This window comes from Gavia stellata, chromosome 32, assembly GCF_030936135.1.
Source record: "Gavia stellata isolate bGavSte3 chromosome 32, bGavSte3.hap2, whole genome shotgun sequence".
NCBI lineage: Eukaryota > Metazoa > Chordata > Aves > Gaviiformes > Gaviidae > Gavia > Gavia stellata.
Window position 1 is genome coordinate 4,077,269 of NC_082625.1, and position 10,196 is coordinate 4,087,464.

Sequence of the window (10,196 nt, forward strand, 5' to 3'; positions counted from 1 at the left end):
CTGCTGTTTGCTCAGCTCTCTGCTGCGCTGCAATCTTTTTGTCCTTGCTGGCGGGTTGCAATTTCATGGGATGATTGAACTTGATGGAAATGGAGGAACAAGAGGAGCTTTGAAGCGAACAAAGACAAGGAAGCAATTAGGTGTTTGTATGTCTTTGTCTTACTGGAGAATAGACTGTCAGACAGAGTAGTACACTGGGTTTTTTGCTGATCTATTAGTTACCTGAACAACTTGTTATGCTGGCTGCAGCTTGGTCTTTGGAGAAGTTGACCTTCAGTCTCTGCAAAAAATTCTGGGTCAGCTCCACAGGCTGGAAAGCCGAAGCAAGTGGCCAAGAGGGGAAGGTGAGATAGCAATACCTATCATAAACCTGTTACGAGGACTTTGTACTGTGCAAAGCTGCAGCTCGAAGGGGCGGCCACACCACGAGGCTGCCTGCTGCTGCAGGAGGGACTGGCCACGCTCCTTTCTCCCAGCCCTGCAGCCCCAGTCCTGCCCTTGCTCTGCCTCGGGCTCTCCCTGCCTTTGGGGTGCTGCATCAGGATGCTAAACGGGCAGAAAACAACTCACTTTATTTTACAAGGCTGTTTTTTGGACAGGTTAGCAAGAAATATGGGTTTGAGGAGCAGACTGACAGCAGCAGACTGGTGCAGGAAAGGTGTGGGGTGCCAAGGATGCCCCTGAAAGAACCGTAAGTTTTAGTGTCTGCAGCACCCTGTGGCACGGAGTCGCTCAGGACCAGCATGTGATGAGCTACCTCCTCCTCTGAGCCTCAATCATCGCAGCTTCTGGCATTGGCTGATGCCTCTAGGCCACGTGTTTAAAAAACAGTGAATAATTGGCCTTTATTGAGCTTCCTGCTGCCGTTCAGGTCGTATCACTGGAGGTTGTTTCCTTTTCAGGTTGGGGAGCCCCACTGCATGGAGTCGGCGGCCACAGCTATGCCCTTCCAGGCTCCCTGCCGATACCTCTGGACATTCAGTTTGTTTGCCCGACTGCTACTGATCCCTGAGCTGAGTTTTTCAAAGGTCTGTCCTGACCCCAGGGTGTTTCCATGAGGAAGATCAGCTCAGAGTCCAGCAATGCATACAGAGATGCAATTGTTTTCTCCATCAGCAACGTTTAGCAAACATTTCCAAAGAATTCCCTCTGCATTTCCTCCCGCAGTCATTCTGTAGAAGGCCCATCAGCAAGACCTTGTCTTTACCATTGCGAGTGCCTTATTTTCATTAGCAACCTTTGCCACCTTTGTTTTTTCTCTGCTTTGCAGATTGGTTGAATACATTGATCAGCACAAGCCTAAGAACAAATCCTTCACTCTGAAACCTGAACCTTTATCCCTCCCATCTTTTTCCTGTCCTCCTAACAGTACTTACCTAGATGAGACCTTCCTGAGGCTGCCCAGTTTCTTGAAGAGCCCTTGCTGGACCTTAGCGAACCCCTTTGGAAATTCAGGTAGAAAATGTGCCACGTCTTCCTTAGCCATGTGCTTGCTGGCTGCTTCAAAGAAGAGCAGTAAATTTGTGAGGCATCAATTTTTATTGCCAAATAATTGTCTATGCTTCTGCCTCTGCCTTGTCTGCCTGCAGACACACACCTCTCTCCTCCTTTAGCCTGTAGCTCCTGGGATCTCATCAACCGACCCTGGTGCTCTTCCGGTCTTTAGAGCCAGTTCAGTTCAGAGCAGCTGGAGAAATTTAAGACTTTAACACTACTGATTGAGCTGATATGTCTGTAGATAAGGAATAAATAATATTCTGCAGGTGAACTCTATGAACAGTGTCTTCTGTCGATGGGCGGCACTGGGGAGTTGGGATGGACAGTCACTCGTTTCACTGCTCCTGCTAGATTTGGAAGATGATGCCTGTCCCTGGGCTAAATCCTTCCACCTCGAGACTTCCATTGGGAAGTCTTCCGCTTTGAGCATTGGCCTCCAGAGCTGCCTTTTTCTGGAATGGCCAGCAAAACTGATTACAAACCAGAGTGGTTGATTAAACTGAGCGGCGATGGAGCACCACATATGGGGGCATGAAGTCCAGCTGCTTGGAAAGGGTGTTCTATTTGAAAAACCGATCGCAAATTTCCAGGAGCTGCTGGAGACACCCCATGCTGCATGCATGAACGCAGCCAAGAGGAGCTTGCTCTTGGCTTTAGCCAATGCCATAAAAAGCCTTCCCAGGAAGAAACCACAGTGTAAAGCCCCATGAACACGTTCAGTTCACCTGAAATATTTTTGTTTAGCCTGTTTTGAAGGGACGTACTGCAGGGGAGGGGAGTTCCTGGGGCGTAGCAACGCAGGGTGTGTCGGGGCAGGGCCACTGTCTCCAGGGGGCTTAGATGCCTCTTGCAGCAGTGGGCAACTGCAGATATGCAGCTCCCTTGGCCAACAGGGTTTCCAAGTAATCAAGGTGGCATTTGCCGGGTGCAGAGCGAGTGGCCGTGCATGGGCAGGGAGCCCAGTTTTGGTCCCGCTGGAGGTTTGGTGCTGATGTTTATTGAGATCACCCTGTGCATTAAATAGACATCTTAATAAACAGGCAATTCAGTTCCAGCTTGGATCTCATTCCTTTGAGCGACCTGCAGGCACACACTGGGGAAGCAAATGCTCGTGAACAGGAGCTTCAATCCATCCCCCTCAAGACCTGTTTTTGTATAGCCCCTGGCCCCGTCCTTTGAGTTGGGCTCAAAACTGCTCATGGTCCTGTGGAAGGAAACGCACCCTGGGAGCTCTGACATACTCCTTAATAAACGCACTAGCAACCTGAAACCTGCTGCTGCAGCCTCTCCAGCTGTGGCCAGGGAGCATTTTGGTAGCACCCGCCCTGCAAAACAGCTGCAAGAAATCCCCAATTTTCTCTTGCCACCCTCCCAAGCCCGATTCCCTTTGCTTCCAAGACCTGGAGTCATTTAACACCTGTGAAAAAGGGATGAGTCCTGTAGGTTTTTGGACTCTTTTAACTTGGGAATGGCAGCACCAAGGTTATCAGCTCTCTCCTTTTGCGCTTGAGCCTGGGGTTATTTTGGCAGGTCAAGGCCAGCCAGGCTCATCAGCCTCATCCCTCTCCTGGGTCCAAGGGCTATTTGGGGACCTGGGTGAGCCCTGGGGAGAGCAGCCGGGGTCTTGCTGACCCCGAGGCTGGCCAGCCTTCGAGGCTGCAGGAGCAAAGTCAAAATAAATATGCAGGGGGTAGATTTAGGACTGTTGACCTCACCCTAATTCCCCAAATTGCGCTGCAGCCTTCAAGAGGTTGACCAAAATATGAATTTTAGTTCTGCTGAAGCATTCAGGGCTGGGCAGACCATGGGGTGTTAGGAGCTTGCACCCAGCCAGGCTTAAGACATGGTCCTTGAGGAGAGGATGTGGGGTTGGCAGGACAAAAATACAGCATTAAACCTTCCCTTCCTCTAAGCGGGGGCTCGGTGCTGCCGTGGCCTGCGGAAGGGATGCCTGTGGACAATGTGGAGCCACACACAGGATGATTTCGTTAGAGGATGGGAAAGCTGACACCGCAATTGGGAAACTCTGTAAGGGGGGACTTCATTGAGGGAAACATCTAGATGGCTGCACCGTGGGGGCCTGGGGCTGGGAGACTGTGCTGAGAAGTCACAGTCCGGCTTTTCCCGAAACACTGGTGCTGGGGTTTGCAGCCTCTGTGCCAAAGTGGGTTCCACCCTCCACACCCAGTTGGAGATATCAGCATGAGGAGCTGCTTCAGTCCCTCGCAGAGAAGTTGTGAAAACATCCCATTTGTCCCCAAACCTCTCGTCTTTTTACCCAAAGGTGGTAGAATGCAAGCTGAAGTGTTCCCAGCTGATGCTTTTGGGCAGAGATGGTCCAAAAAGCAGAGATGGAGAGGGCTTTACAGGGGGTATTTCCCCAGGAGGTGAGAAAGAGGCTGCTCCTCATGGGAAACCAGGGAGATAATAATGTTGAAAATAGAGTTTTTGGAGCAGTGTCTGACTTCTGCTCTGCGGAGACACCAGGGCCAGAGGGGAGCCAAGAGGAGAGGCAGAGCTTGGGAGAAACACAAACCCGCACCAAGCCTGGCTCAGCAGAGCTTTGCATTTGGGGAAGGGAAGAGAAAAGGCTCAGATACACCAAAATCCTGAAAACACTGCAGCTGGAGCCTTACAAGTTCCAGAGTTCCATCGTCACTGGGTTTGTCCTTCTGGGTGCGTGAAGGTGCCTGAACCGACCCTGTAAACTCAATTATTTCCAGCTTTCCTGAGCCTACGGGCAGATACCCCCCGTGCTTTGGAAACCTGCTCCTCGTTTTGTCCAGTGAGGCAGGGAAGGGGGAACATGGAACTATTAAGACTCCGTTTTCTCCACAGCTGTCCAGCACCACCGAGCTCCCTCCTTCCCTTATGGCAAACCCCCAGCAGCAGCTGAAGCAATGAATATCGTTGTTCCTGGGCTTCACATTTTTGGTAGTACTACCAGAGATATGGAGAGAGAGAACACCATATATACGGGTTGTTTGTTTTTTTTTTTTTTTTTAACACTTGCAAACTCCACACTCTTGTCTTCACTTTTATTTCATGTTTCCCAGTTTGAAGTTGGGCTGGGTTTATTTTCCCATAGTTTTTCTTACTGGGAGGTAATTTTGAGAAGCTCAAACCGAGCAGCGGGGTTGAGCACTCTCAGCACCCCATTTTCCGCCTGTTAATTTTTCCATTTAAAAATGAACAAATGAATACAGAACATCATTTGAGAGCTGGGATTTTTAAGCTGGGGCTTTAAAGCAAGCACCAGCCAGTGAAAATCTCCCACTTACTTACACTATGAAAGTTGGCAACATGCACCTCATCTCCAAAAAATTGCACCCAAAAATCACCCTGGCCCCAGCCCGGCAGCACGTCCTGGCTTCACACTGTTGCCTGCAACCGTTGTTTTCTTTCTATTTTTTTTTTTGCGCTCTTGGAGGAGTCAGATTTTCCAAGCAGCCCTCTCCAATTTGGTCATTAAAACTTCAGTTTGTCCTTTTTTTTTTTTGACAGGCTGGCAGCAGGATTGCAGCTTTTCTTAGTTTCTGGAGCACACGCGCGCGCACACGTACACACATGCACGCATGCGTGTGCACACGCGAAGATTTATGAGTCTCAAAAGATGCTTCATAAAATATTTACAAAGTGGAGCTTCAAGCGTGAATGTTTGACTCGGCCACGGGCCGTCCACGGCTGTCAGGCCTCTGGGTGGCATGAGGGGGGAATATAAACAGACCTTTTTTTCCATTCCCAAAAAAACACTCTAAACCTTTGTGGTTCAAAAGCATTTTAGCTTCTTTTTTTTTTCCCCCCAGTTGTTCCCCACTGGCCGGTGCCAAGCCCGGCAGAGCAGAGGGCCGGCTCACTGGCTTCACTTGAGATGGGGAGTTTTGCAAACAAACACAGGAACTCATACCCACTCTCACCATGGGCACTAGATAGTTTCAGCCTATTTTTCAGTGGGGAAAAAAAAAAAATCATATTTTTCTGGACAGACTGGGGTGGGGGGGAATTGCTTTCAATGGATGTGGCTGCAGGCATTTCCCTGCATCAGGGACACTGATGCTCTGCACATTAAATGCCGTACTGTGTGTTAAATGGGGGTAATGTGTCTCAAGAGGGGGTAATACGCGTTAATTGGGGGGCAATGCGTGTTCAGTGGCATTAATGTGTGTTAAATGGGGGGGTAATGTGTGTTAACTGGAGCTAAGGTGTGTTAACTGGGAGGGGTAGCACATGTTAAATGGGGGCAATGCACATTTAAAGGGGTCAACGTCTGTTAAACAGGGTCAACGTGTGATAAAATGGGGCTTAAACAGCAGGTCGCTGGGCAACCAGATCAGTCCCCGCCAGGACGAGCCCTCCCTCGCCTCTGGATTTTATCCCCTGCGGAGCTACTGGAAACCAGTAGCAGGGAGATGGAGCTGGGCTGGGACTGGTGTGTATGCGGCGGCAGCATTGGTGCCAATGCTTCCGTTTTCCACAGCTTTGCAGTGTGTTTGTGTCCTGAACTTGGCCAGGCTTTCAAATTGCAACATTTCACCCAAAACAAAATATTAACCACTGTAATCATCCTAATAAGAAGAGCAACAAAAGCCCAGCCAATGCCTGCTGCTGGCTTTGAGATGTTTTCCCTATAAAATAAAACATGTTTCTAACCTCAGCACTGCTTCCAGATGAGCAACTGAAACTTTTTTTCTGGCTGACCTTATCAAAACCTCGCGTTTTCTTTTTCTTCTCTTTTTTAATGTGATTTTGCCAGAATTGGCATGTCTTTGAGTCAACCCAACTGGAAGAGCCTTTACAAGAAGGGGGCAAAGATGATTATTTCTGTGGCTAAACCAGCCCAGCCCCACGCAGGCAACGACCCAGGTCTTCATAACGTCTTAAATCCTTGGTTTGCATAAATATAGTTTTGCAGCAGACAAAAATGAAAGAAATGGGGCTGTTTGCAGGTGTGCAGGGAGATTTCTGCAGGAAACTGGAAAATAAAGCCCAGCTCTTGCCATCCTTTGGCTGTCTCTGCTCTCCCAAAAGAAAAGCCAAATTTCCCGTTTCCCTGGCCATCCCCATCCCCAGGTTGGGGACATAACATCACTCTGCCATCGCTTACCCATAGGCAGCAGTGAAAGACGATAACCAGCAAGAAATCAATATAATCCGCCTTTTATTTTCACTTTGTCGTGAGTATGTAACAGCATCACACCCGAGTTTATGTTTGTTTAAAAAAAATAGTATCATACTGCATTTTTTTTCCCCAACGTTCAGAATAAATGTTAAAAAATGTAATAAATGTAAACTGCACTTGGCACCATTTGGATCAATAAATAAAATTTAATAAAAAAAGAGAGAGAGAAAGAACGCATTACGTAGATGGCACACTATGGTATCTAAATAAATAACATAAGTTACTTTGAATAAATAGAGAGTATCTAAAATATAGATGCATTGCATCAACTTCGCAGATGGTCGGTCAGACCCGACAATACCGGAAGGGGAATGGGTTTATCTGGATGGTGCCGGACCGTGCGCTCCCATCCTGCTCCCGCTGACGGCAGTGAAACAAGTCTCCTATTTTTTCCTCTTTCTTCCTCTTTTTCCCTTTTTTTTCCTGCCCCTCCCCTTGGGCCTCAAGTTTGAGGCTACGCCTTGTTTAACCAAGCACGAAAACATGCGGTAGCCCTATTTTTGAAGGGAGGAAGGCTGAGCTTATGAATACTGCCGAAAAATAATTTTTCTTGATAAATTGGGAAAGTGATTTCTTCCCAGCAAGTTTCTGGACCTGTTTAAATCAGAAACGCTCCCTTTGCCAGTGCTTTCATCGAGTGGAAACAATGATGTTAGACCCATTTCCCCCTCACAGATACCAAATCGGGAGTGAGACCATGTCAGCAAATGGGATCCCAACCGATGCGGGTGACGGGTGGATCCAAGCCAGAGCCGGAGCCGCGGCGCTTCAGCCGCCTCCTGCACCGGCCAGCGTTACACAAACACAGGCGCGTACGTATATAGATGTGTATAGTAAAACACAATGAAACGTCCCATAACTCATTGTCGGAGAGCTGGGATAACATAACACTCATATTTTGCGCTGTCACAACCACCAGAAGAGGTTTAAACATCTCCTCGTGTTTCCAAACCTCCTGGTTTTTCAAACATTGTGAAACACCCTCATTTCTTGGGGAGTGATGCTGCTGCAAACAGCAAAGCTGTGGCAACAGACAGGCAAGCTGCAAAAAACCCCAACCTCAAAACAACCCCCCCAACAGAAGTTGCACGCTGTTTATTATTATTAGCAATAAATAACGCATGGGGTGATGAGGAAGGAGCCAGATGAGATTTTGCTGTAGCTTCGAGTAGGGAATTTTCCATCCTTTTTTGCCCTTTCTGCATTGTAGACATTCTTCCGGACAGCTCCAGCTCCTATTACAGCAGAGAGGGCTGTAGAAATGGAAAGCATTAGGGAAATACCAGCCTTTCTATTGGAACCACATTTCCATGCCCAGGCGGCAGTGAAGCGGCGCAGGACGGCACGGGTCGAGCAACGCTGCTGTAGCGGAGCCAAAGGAGCTTCATGCAGAAAGCGAGCCCCAAGTGAGACACACAAAAGAAGACCTGCAAGCAAAAGCCATCCTTCGGCACGGCCGCAATGCCCCGGCTAACCCCGAGACCTGGTCAGGGAGTTTCGCAGTTGCAAATCCCAGCTGCAACCCAGCTGCACCCAAAAAAAAATAAGCAGGCGCAGCGTGCTCGGCCGCCACGCCGGCAGCGGCAGATGTCAGGCGCTTCTCCTACACCTCTGCACAGGCTGGTGCTCAGCTGCCGGCAGGGTGAAAGGAAAAGAAAAAGAGGAAAAAAGAAGATTAATTGGAGCTATTCATGTTGGTTTGTAACGCACGCATTGCATTGGGTTTTTTTTTCCGAGTGTGCCTGGTTTTCTGGGCTTGCAAGCTGGATTTGCGCTGTGCATGGATGTGCCTGGGGTGTTTTGCAGATGGAAGGTATGAGAACGGGTCTGGGGGTGCCTGAGCACCCTCCACCTGCTCCCGAGCCCCCTTGCCTCCCTGCCGCTCCCAGCAAGACCCTGGCGAGAGGAGGGTCCCCTTGGGCCAGGAGGGCCGTCAGCCCGCTCACGCACTCCGCTGGCTGCCTGCAAATCAGGGCACCCTAAATCCCTAGATATTGCAAAAAAAATTCCCAAAGCAGGGTGCAAACAGCTACTTGGGGAAATGCAACAGCTCCAACGTCTCCCAGCCACCTCCTTGGGCTCAGGGTAACACAGTGGAGGCAGCTGCGGGAAGCTCTGCTGCAAATCCTCCTCCCACGGCGCCTGGTCCTGCACTGCTTCTGCAACACCTTACCTTGCTTTATTGCTCTAGTTCCTTTTTTATTTTTTTTTACTGGAGGCTTCTGCAACAAAACTAATTTTAGTTTTATAGTAGTGAGAACTGGAAAGCACCCAAGCCCTTGAGAGTGCAGTTATTATTATTAGATTTGGGTGCTTTCTTTTTTTTTAAAGTCAAGAGTGAGCCGCTTATCTGCCGTAAGCACGGCACGGATCGCACTGACGGCTGCCCATCTGCTGTCCCCATCCTGCTCCCACTGCGCTTCCCCCGGCCGCTTATTGTGGGCCATCTTCAATTTCCATCCAAACCCAGTGGCACAAACTCTCCCTCCCGGTGCTGCAACACCTTGCAAAGCTGTTTTGGGAGCTCTGTGCACTTGCAGCGTGGCTCAGGTTTGTCTGGTCTCAGCAGCATTTGCATCCCCGGGGTGCAGGTTCGCCAGCCCTTGCTGGTTTGCCGGTGTGTGCATGGATGTGTTTCGCACCCTGTGCCCATGGCTGCCTTCTCCCTTTCCAAACAGCAAGGGGAAAACTCTGTGTTACAGAGTGCAGGCTGCTTTCCCGGGGACGCCGGGTGCGCGGCCAGCCCTGCTGAAGGACGATGTTTATATTGCTTCACTACATCTTGGCTCTGCTCAGCCAAGAGCAGCGTTTGGATGAAAAGCAAGAAAAAAAACTCCACCAGCCCGGCCCTTCGCAGAGGTCGGGAGTGCTGCTGGTCGCCCATGGAAGATGCAGGGGGAAGAGGTGTCTTCCGTCCCAAACGGAGCTGTCCTGTCCCCGGGGATGCCAACCTGCTCCCCAAAATCCTGCAGCAGCATCCCTCGGCTGCTGTGGTCACCTACACAAGCACACCTCCTCATCACTACCATGCTGGGATGGAGGTGCATGGGATTTTTTTCCCCGTGTTTAGCTGGACTGAGGGGCTGGGATGCTGTTGTGATCAGGGGGCGGCAAGCAGAGCGTTTTCCCTCGTGTTGGTTAATGCCCAGGACATGACACCAATATTCTCCTTCTGTTTATGATTTGCTTTTTCTGGGAAAAGGGCCAAGGGGAGAAAACCCATCAATCCCAGGCAACAAATATAGCCTGCCCAGAGAATGCAAAAGTCTGCGGTCTCATTTATTTCTCCGCAGAGTAAACAAGAGTGACACTGCTGTAAATGCGAACCGAAGCCAAACCCCAGGCCTGAGTCCCCTCTCCCGCACGATTCAAGCCCGGCCGAGGCGATGGGCAATACTCACGTGCCGCGGCCGGGAGCGCTGGTCCGGCTTTCAGGGGGATGCCGAACTGCGGATGCTCCTGCCCACGTTGCAAACCTGGCGGAGGGCGGTGAGCGCCACGGCTTCGCTGGTGGCCTCGT